At 43.0% G+C, this 10,982-nt stretch overlaps 1 protein-coding gene across 5 annotated transcripts in view; it reads right to left on the reverse strand.

The window, feature by feature from the left end:
- FOXN3 (forkhead box N3) overlaps positions 1 to 10,982 on the reverse strand; it is a 319,921-nt gene that overhangs the window by 280,531 nt on the left and 28,408 nt on the right. The gene's annotated exons all lie outside the window — the stretch shown is intronic.

Below are 10,982 nucleotides of genomic sequence, written 5' to 3' on the forward strand. Positions count from 1 at the left end.
GGTGTCTGGGGGGCTTTGGGGGAGTGGGGGCGCAGCGGGCTTCACCCGCGCGTCTCTCACTGCTCCAGAGCCTACCTGAGTAAATTCTGCTTATAGAATTCTCAATTTACATTCACATTTTTCTCTCTGAATTTTTCCTCCCAAAATTTTTTATCTATAATTTTCCTCAGGTTTGGGAAGTGAACTTATTTGAAATACCAAGTATATATACACTAGTTGTTGGGAATGTTTTTTGTTTGCTACATTAAATATAAACATGTCCTGATGACTGGTCTCTACACCTTGGTCCACGCAGTTGAGAGTTATCAGGTAGAAACTGGGCGCATCTACATGTGCAATTAATGCTACTGAATAAGTAAACTAATCCCCATGTCACCGTCTACATGTGTGTTTAAGCACAGTAATTTACTGCGCTGCTGGACAATCCTGTCAGATACTGTGCTGTAATTGCTGTGCACGTGTGGACAGCGACACTTCACTATGCAGAAAATTAGACTGCTGCACAGTAAAGCGTCTTATGTAGATGCGCCCACTGTGGATGCCCATGTGTCTACCACTAAACTACTCACCTCAATTCTTTTCAGTTGTGGCTGACCACAAGTAGAGGTAGTCTCCCAGATAGTCTGAACCCAAACCTAGCAGCATAGCATCACCTTGAACTATATTTAGAAGCAAACACAGAGCTAGTGACATCTCAGCAGCGTGCTCCCTTCAGCTGATAATGCTCAAATAGGAAAAAAAATAATGCATGTGAATAAATTATGTGTAGAAATGGATAAGGCAGCACTTCAGCAAGAAATATTACATGCTTGTGCTTATTCCACTTCACCCATTAATTATTTTTAATTTTTAAACAAGTTATTATAGCTATTGCAATATTATAAATATTACATTAGTCATTTCAAAAGATTAAGTGGTCTCAATTAGGAGAGCAGAGACATGTTGCCACTTTCGGAGCTTATTCCACCTTCAGCTGTGTTTCCTGAAACCCCCTTCTCTGCCAAGTCCCTTCAACTCTTACTGATTTTACTAGGACTTAAGAGCAGAAATTGGCCCTTCACATGTTCAATGTAGCAAAGATTCCAACTCACTTCTATGATATGGAAATCTAATTGTGGGCACTTCCAGAGGCCTGCCTGGCAAAAGAGCTCTTCCCATTTGGTTCCCTACAAAGGCCTCACATTTTGCAATCAGCTTGCGAGTTACACTACATTAACTCTAACTGAAAATGTTTTGGGGCAGGCATTGTCCTTTTGCTCTGGGTTTATAAAGAATGCAGCACAGTGGGGTCCTGGTTGGGATCTGGAACACCTAGATGTTAACCCAGTGCAAACCGTATCACACCAATATCACTACACAGTAGCATAATGAAGAGGGGTGCGGTAGCAGCACAGGCACTGACACAGCCATGTGTGGCTGCCACCCAAGGTGCTCAAGCCCCCATTTTCACCTGTGTTACTCCTACTATTACTAGTAGTTTACAGTCCCTGTACTTAGCAGGCACTAATTGAGCAAAATATTCTTTATTATGGAACTTAATTAATCTTCACATTTGACTTGCAACATAGAACAAAATTAATGGAGAGTGAGGGAACTTTTCTTTAAGGCAAAGACTTAATATGTATATGGCTCTACCTCAGTGGTATGGTCAATGTTTTGGTGGTTAACAAGCCAGGTGAGTGGTGCAGAGCTAGTCTGTGTACTGGAACAAGCTGTAGGGCCTGGCACAACTCTCTTCCTACGTGTCACACCAGGATGGATCACCAGGGACTCAGCATTTCCTGTCCCACCCACCATATACTGGGATTTGGTCCTAGGTCTCAGTGCTGCTCCCTCCCATCTCCCATGTGCTAAGATTCAATCCCGGGGGCCTGGTGCTATCCCCTCCCACCCCCATGCACCGGGACTGGATCCCAGGGGCTCGACACTACCCCCTCCCAGCCCCCCACACTGTGATTGGATCCTGGGCCTGCCAGTGGGGCCAGGTGCCCCATACAGGGCCCAGGGCTCTCCATAGGTCTCAACATTTGGCAGTAGGGGATCAGTGTCACTGCTCCTCAACTGTCAAACTTCCAGACCGTGGCGAGACCCGCATGCCAGATGAGATGAGGCTGTAGACCATTGGGCACTGTGGGCAACTTTCAGTCACCTGCTTCAACGGCTGATTCACAACAGGGACAGGATGAAACTTGGATGATGCAGCTTTCCTTATTATCGACTGTGTCTGGTGTTGTCTTAAATATGATGTCTATCCCTCACCTTGTGTAACAAAGGATTAATTGGTTTTGGTCTTAATTTCTTTCCCAAGAAGCACATAACAGGTCTTACAAAACCACTTCTTCCTTATCATTTCAGCTGGCCAGTGTTCTGTTCCATGTATTTTTTTCTCTTGCCATGCTAGGTACAGCCATTTCAGGAGCAGCAGACAAAAACAATAGTATTGTCATTGAGTGGAACTCCACTATCTGTTTGATGGAAGTTATCAATCCTGGAGTTGAAGGATTTTACAAAATAAGCAGAAAAGAATCTATGTAAGACTGAAGGATAAGGAGACAGAACAGCAGCCTTTCAATCAGGAGTGAAATGCCATATGCTTTAGGAAATAACAAGTTCAATAGCTAGTTGATAAACTGCTTGCCACCAGAAAGCACGTTCAGAGTGGCACATAATCGCCATATATATGAGCACAGGGTAAGCAAGATTCATAGTTAACTGTTCCACATGCAGCTCAGTATTGCTGTACATGTCCCCGCTTCCTGAAAACACAGAAAACCTCTCTAAGAATCTGCTACCCTGCTTTTCACCAGCAAATTTCGTACTGCAGATCTAGTCTAAAACGCACTGAAGTCAATGGGCATCTTTCTATTGACTTTAGTAAGTTGTGTACATGAGACTGCATATAGGTCCCAAAACAGCAAAGAACATAAGCATATGTTAGCTGTAAAACTAACAGTACTATTACTTCATTGGGTCTATTCACAGAATAAAAGTTAAGTATGCACTAAACTGCTTTCCTGAATCAATTGTTTGTCAACAGAAATAAAGATGAAATAATCAAATATGAAAATATATGGAAAGGCTTTTTTACTATTTGGTTTAAGCCATTATAAAATTTTAATAATTGTTAGTTCCCACAGGACCACTGGATGGACACATAGCTTAATGAAATCTAAATAAGTGAATAAATACATAACAAAAGAGCTAAATATTGCATGGAATTAAAGAGATGATGTTAGGTAAATTTTGGCTTCAAAATTTAGATTTTCTAAAAAGTTGTTCCGCAGAAGTGGGTCCATGATTTTTTTTATGTCAGCAGAAGATGTTTAAATGTTCTCCTTATGTGTGTCAAAAATGCTGGAGCTTTGAGCCTGCTCCATGAGAACCAAAACAGAGACTGTGAATGAAGACTAATGAGAAACTGATGAGAAAATGATCATTGTCCAAGCTGAAATTAAAAAACTAAACAAATTGCTGAAGGGTAAAAAGTCAACGAGGCATATAATGTTTGCTTAATTTTAATAACCCATATTTTTATTGGAAATACAGACAAGGGTACTTTAAAGCAAAATATTATTAATTTGACAGTGTGCCTTTAAGAGTCTCTTTTTGCCTCAGGGAGGGGGAAGAGCAACCTAAGTAATATGAATGAGCTTAAAGTCATTGTTAGCAAATTGACATTATGAAGTCAACTAAATTAACAGTTTTAACAAGGACAGGATAAAGCACATTTTGTCTAATCTTGACACTGGAGCCAACTATTGAGAAACTTAACGGTCCCTGTGAGCTAAGCTCACGCTTCTGTTCCCTTTGTGTGCGGTAGAACAGTAATGCTAATATATTCTGCCTCAGCTAAAAAAGGAACCAATGGCAGGACATCTATCTTCCTCCAAGATGGTTGCCAGGCAACCGGCAAGCTTTCCGCTTGGAGCTGACGTCTCTGAGCACACAGTTAGATCCTCCATCACTTGCTACTAACTTGATTTTGATGGATTAACATAAGATGAAAATCTACTGTGCTCCTCTCTCTTCAACACACAGGGATCATTAAGATACAAAGGAAAACACCATAAAACACAGACATAATGCATGCAGACAACTGAAGAAAAAAAACCAGGCAGTAATGAGATTAATGCTATAAAATGATCCCTTTTATTCTACAGGACAGAAAAAAAGTAACATCTCAGAATCCCCCTCCGCCCCCAAAAACCCAACCTTATTTTTATTATTTTTATGCTGTAATAAAGCAATATAATTTTTTAGTGCTATTATCTGACAACGCTTAGGACTATTTTATCGGTCTTAACCACCTGGAAAAGGGACACGGGAGCTCTACCTAATCCAATCTAGCTAGGCATTTATACCACTCTCATTAGCTTGGCATCCCAGTACTCAGTTGAGTTGTACTCAGTGAACAGGTATTATCACTGACAATTTTTTAAGTATCAGTAGTGTGCTCTGCTCTCTCTATAATATAGAAAGGAAAGAACCATCTCTGTCCTGAGGGGTTTTATAGGCTAAACATAATTAGTGACCTCCATTTAGGAACAATATTTTTACTAGTCAGAGGTAGCATTTGGGTGGTTTGGGGGTTCCTGAATAAGGAAGTAGGGCTGGTTAAAAAATATCTAACAATTGCTCATTTTTTTAAAGCTGATTCTTTTAAAATCTACAATTATTTTTTTACTCAGCAAACCTTTTTTTCCCCTATTTTTTGCTGAAAAAGTGAGAACTTTCACCCAAACATTTTTCACAAAATAGTAGCCCTTGTCAAACTTTGTTCCTATGAAAATATTTTGGTTAGCTCCTTAAGAAAGGACCAGCAATGAAAGGGGGAAAAAATGGCAACATGCAAACCTGGGTGGGAAACAGGAAAAAGAGGTGAAGGTGACATGGGCTTCATCTACAGAAATAAGGGTAGATGGAGAAGTTATATTTTATACTTAATTTCCTAATGGAAAAGGCAGGGCAGGGCAGCACCTTAGAGACTAACTCACTCAGAGAGGCATGAGCTTCTGTAGGCTGAAGCTTACAGTCAGATATTGCATTTGACAAAGTAGGCTATAGCCCACAGAAGCCCATGCCTCTCTGAGCAAGTTAGTCTCTAAGGTGCCACCCTGCTCTACCTTCTGCCTAATTTCAACTTAAAATGGCTAACTACCTCTCTTTTCCTAACAGAAACAGCAGCTGCTTCAGCCCCACAACACAACAAGTTCAGATAGGATTCAGAAGTGAAATAGGTGAGATTTTCTGCGCATTAGGAGTGAGCCTCTGTTTCTCTTTCTGGTAAAAATGACCTTTTGAGTCAAGGCCCTGGTAGCCAATCCTGGAACTTAGTACACCTAGTCAGCCTCTCCCCAGCTAGTAATTCCTTGTTATATAAAAGTTATATTTTTTGCACCCTGTCCCAGGGTCAAGTCCTCATTCTGTACTCATAGGAGACCCTCATTGACTTCAAAGATCTTTAGATCAGGCAAAAAGCATGAGCTTTAACTGTATAATAGCATGTCGGTGACAACATGATACATGAGATGCAGAGGTGGTGCTCAGATTGTTTAGCCATCCAGAGCCCCCATCACAGTTTAGTTGCTGTTGTCTAACCCTTTAGGTAACATCTTCCAAAGCTCTTACTTGATTTAGGCTCCTAACTCCATTTTCAATGTTGATTCAGGCTTTTAGAAGCCTATTCATTCAAAGAAACTTGGGTTTCCAAAGCTTAAGGTCAGATCCTAATTGAACAGTAGGGCATCTAAATAGTACATAAAGGGAATTAAGCCACTTAAGTCACAAAGACCAATCCAAATTGATGCTACTTAGCAGCCACAAAACTACTTAGGTGGCCGGTTTCACTAGGCACCTCTGTTTTGGCCTGAAAAGATCTGTGAGCACTTAGACTTGAGCAGCTGCCCCTACCCAGCAGCAATCTAGACTACTCACTTACATGCCTCACTCCTGCCTAAGCTCTGGTGCAATTTAAATCAGTCTAGGAGCCATAAATTCTTGTTAAGTGGGGACAAATCATATTGAATGACTTTGACAACCATCACACACGTGGAGCTCAGTAGAACAATGGTGGTAGTCCCCTAGCACCAAGGTGCAAGAATACTTGCCCAGGAACTAGACAATCTGGGTTGAAGACCAACCCCCTCCAGAAGGGATTCAAACCCACACCTCCCGCTTCCCATGAGAGTGCCTTAAACGCCAGATTATGGGCTAGACTAGATGCATCCTCCATCTCTAATTTAAATTGGCCCACTGCATAGGCACAGGGCCAAGAGAGAAACTGATGGGATTAGAATCCAGGACTGCCCCTTCTAGTACCCTTACTGGACTGGATACGTTCCCTCTGCCTGCTCCTCTTCTGATCCTGTGATTCTTCCATTCCTTTCTGCCCAGTGACCAAATTTCAACATGAAGGGCAGAGGGTGTCCCCACTGCCTGTTTTATAGACTGCTGAGTAGAGCAGCCTCTTGGGAGATAGAAGATGAAGGCTTAAATTCCCTCAGGCTGAGACTGGCCTAGAACCAATTTCCGGAGTTCATACTTAAGCCTCTAGCCCCCTAGGCTAAAAGCAGGCACTACTACCAAGACATATACATTGCTTGCAAAAAAGAATGGCTCAAATGACAACAAATTCCAAATAGACTTTCCAAGAGTGAAAAATGGATATTCATGGAGTGTATAAAAATGAGATACCTTTCCATTCAAATGAAAACCTCTCATTTTCACCAATAACCTTAATGTAAATGCAGCCTAGCACAGCCTTGAGAATATCAAAAAATATAAATGTGAACAGAATAATTAATAAAGCTGTTGGGTCCCTATTTCTTGTATCCACATAATGCCAATTAAAGTGAAGAACCTTTGAATAGCCACTCAACATACACAAGGAAATCTAAGAGAACTTCAGAATGGGATTCTGTGTTAACCTAATGTTCACAATGAGACTCAGAAAAAGTTTGCTCTTTCAAAATTTGAAAAAGCAAATAAAAAACCTTAATGTAGTGCAAAAGGCAAATTCCAGATCAAGTCTATAACAGGTTTTAAAACTTCAAAGCATCCACCATGTACTGCAATTAAAATGCCCCACACAGGATCTGAATAGGCGTCTCTTTTCTGAAGCAACTTTCTCCCCATACAACGTCAGCAAAACGAAAGACTAAATATGGGCAAAGTGCCAGATTACTGGCAGGAAACGTAGAAAGATAACTTATATTTAAAGAGCAACCCCATTTTATCTATGTTGTAATAGAAAGTATTCAACAGCTTAGACAAGATGACAAGTAGGCACCTCCACCTTGTCTTGTTCTTTTAAGAGCCAAAATGAGAGATTCCTATATAGGAAAATTTAGAGTATGAACTATTAATGCAGAAGAATGACTCATTTGCACAAGAAAGTAACACTGAGTTGTCCACTGGAAAGCCCCACCATTTCCAGACAACTTACTGGAAATCTTCCATTCATTCTGCTAATGGAAGAGGATATTTCCTGAGCCAGTATTTCCTAAGCAATGTAGGGATTCTGCTACAGGCCAAAAAGAGGAGAGAAATTCAACCACTTCAGTTTCTACTTCTCCAGTCCTTGGGTAAGTATAAATTTCCAATTATGATTTTACAGTGAGTCTTCATCAAAAATAAAGCAATAGGCAAGCGACTCAGATCTGGCAATGTATCTGTGGTTCTCTTCTGCTCACCAGCACTCTCCCTAAAGCATAACAAAACCTAGGCACTTTAATTTTTGAAGGATAATATCCAAATGAAACTACCTCAGGGTTCACACTTGCCTTTCCTGTATTAGTAGAAGTATCAGGTGAGAAATGTAAGAGGAGAACACGTTACAACAGATAAGATTTGAAGCACCTAGATTTGAAGCAAAGAAACATGAGGTGAAATCTGGTCCTACCGAAGTCAATGGGTGTCTATGAACACATACCCAGGCTTTGCACTCAGTTTACCAAAACATTCCCTCAAATAACATTTGAACTGGGACAAAATCAGACAAACAAATAAAAGATTTTAAGAGGACAAAATTAGGAAGGAGAGCTTCTTGCTAACATTTATCATACATTCATTCCTGAACAGTTTTACTATGCTAATTTGAGTGCCAGGTTGCCCAAACAATAACTTATCACATATATGCTCAATCCTACTTCAGCTGAAGTCAGTGGGAGTTTTGTGAGGGATTTCAGTGCAAGCAGTCTTGGCTCGCCAAGGCCCAAATTACATGGACATACAGGATGGGATTTTAACATGTCAAAAGGCTGACATTGGTCAGGTTGCAGTTGGAGTACTGAGTTCAGTTCTGGGCGCCGCACTTCAGGAGGGATGTGGACAGCATCGAGAGGGTCCAGAGGAGGGCCACTCGCATGATCAGGGGCAGTATGGCAGGCCCTACGAGCACAGGCTACGGGACCTGAACCTGCTCAGCCTCCACAAGAAAAGATTGAGGAGGGATCTGGTGGCTGTCTATAAACTTACTAGGGGAACCAGTGGGGAATGGGAGAGTTCCTGTTCCCCCAAGCACCGCCAGGAGTAACTAGGAATAACGGCCTGAGAGTAGATTCAGGCTAGATATCAGGAGGCGCTACTTTACAGTCAGGGCAGCTAGGATCTGGAACTAACTTCCAAGGGAAGCGTTGCTCACCCCTACCCTGGGGGGTCTTCAAAAGGAGGCTAGATAATCACCTAGCTGGGGTTGTTTGACCCCAGCTTTCTTTCCCGCCCATGGCAGGGGGTTGGACTTGATGATCTGCTAAGGTCCCTTCCGACCCTACCAACTATGAAACTATGATGAGTAAAAGTCCCTTTGAATTTCAATGGTTTTATGCTCTTAAGTCACTGAAGTGCTTTTGAGTATCCCACCCACAATTTATTATCCAAAGGTCTACCAGATCTACTTCAGCAAGCTCAAGGTTTTAACTGGCCCTTATGAACTTCCAGTTAAAGTTTTATGTTAAAAAACTTTGGCAAACTTCAGGTGGCGGAGATGGCCTTATAACAAAGACACTGTGCTGACAGGGCATCTGGATTCATAAATCTATTGACATATTTCAGATCCCCAGATACTGAAAAGTGCCATGGTTATAAATCAACATTTCCCCATTCTTTGAATGTTCAGGCCCTGTCTACACATCAAAAATAACCGTGCTTGGTAAATAACTTGTGTAGGTGGACCATAAAAATATGGGGTTAAGTCTAGGTTAGAAAACCATATTTAAAACCCAGAGTTCACCAAGTTTAAAGACTGAGAGCCAGAGTGTCAGGTATAAATTGGTGTTGCTTCACTGACCTCATTAGCTGTACCCCAGATCCCCCCAAGGGCTGTGGGGAGGATCTGGCCCTATGTAGACACTCAGATGCCAGGAAGATGCCTGGTGAAGTCTTCTCTGCACATGAGGCAATAAAATCAACGTACAAATGTGTACCAGAACAATAAACTGTATCTCCATCCCAACTTTGCCATAAACAGCGACAAGTAATACAACAGCTCTTCTACGTGAGAGATCTATGCAGGCATGGCCTCTCAGACATCCCTGACTACACAGCATACAGTGTAATAGTGGGCATACTCCATTAAAGGGCACCCCAGTAGCAGGGCAGCTTCCACGGGATTGGGCCTGAAGTGACTGGGGGGTGGGGAAAGGAACAGGGTCAGGCCCGAATGGGGGGTGCGGGGCTGCACAAGCAGAGCAGGGGTGCAAGACCAGACACCGGGCTATGTCCCTGCTGGCCCCCCAGGTGGGGGTGGGGGGACCAGCCCTGGCCCTGAAGCAGTAGGGGTGAGGGTGGGGAGAGTAAGCCTGGACCTGAGCCTCTGTCCCTGCCCCCCCTCCCTCTCCCCGAGCAGGCAGTGGCAACAGAATGGACGGGGGGAGGAGGGGGCAGCAGATGGAGAGGGGGTGACCCAGTCCTGGCCCCAGCATGGTGGGGTGAGGGGTAGAGAGCAGGCCTGGCACCACAGGGTGAGGCAGTGCGGGATGTAGGCCTCTGTTCCCAGCTGCCCCCCCACCCTCCATCATTATCATTCATGACACGCGATTGGCTTGTGTGTGTGTGTGTGTGTGTGTGTGTGTACATATTGTGTGTGTGTGTGTGTGTGTGTGTGTGTGTGTATGCATGTGTGTGTGTATGTATAGTGACGTTTCATTTTAATCACGGACAAATGTGGATTTTGGGGGTTTTAAGCAGAGAATTTGTGGAATTTTTATCAGAAAATTTGCAGTTAAACTTTGTTCAACTCTGGGTCAGCTACCAGAATAACTAACTACCACATTTGGACATGGTTAGACAAGTCATAAAAGGTTAATGACCTGTAATCTGCTTGACACTTCCATTGTGCTGTCAAGTATATTAAAGTCAATATATAAATTATTAATTCTAATACGGTATAAGCACTGTAGGCAGATAACTCTGGTACCCTATAACAATTTCATCATAGACAGGAACTGCAGGATCTGAGACTGGACTCTTCATCTACTCCAGGCACTTGATGCCATTCAGGTGTTGAGAAGTAATAGATTCTGGCCCAGTTGGCCCATGTTTAAGAGATTTCTCGGTTCTCACAAAGCAGCAAAACTGACTGCATGTTGTAGATTGGGGTGGACAACATATGGCTCATAGGCCAAATCCAGCCTGCAGAGCCACTGGATTTGGACCATGGAGCCAGAGGGTTTTGTCTATGCCCATGGTGTGCTGGGGGTCATGGTGTGCTGGGGGTCAGCACTAGGGCTAGGCAGCTGAAAGCTGTGCCCCACATCTCTGCTGCTTCTTTTCCCTCTGAGCCACTTCAAGTGACCCTCTCCCCACTTTCTTCCAATTAGAAAAAACAACATGTAAGCATGAAAAAGGGCTAAATTCAGGTCTTACATACACAACAGACAGAGACCGTGGGGGGGCTGGCGTCCCCCAACCCCCTGGCCTGCGGGAGCTGCCCAGCAAGGCCTGGGGGGGCAGGGACTGGGGACCCCCACACCTGTCCTGCAGGC

Source organism: Crocodylus porosus, unplaced genomic scaffold, assembly GCF_001723895.1.
Source record: "Crocodylus porosus isolate Cpor-Errol unplaced genomic scaffold, CroPor_comp1, whole genome shotgun sequence".
Lineage (NCBI taxonomy): Eukaryota > Metazoa > Chordata > Crocodylia > Crocodylidae > Crocodylus > Crocodylus porosus.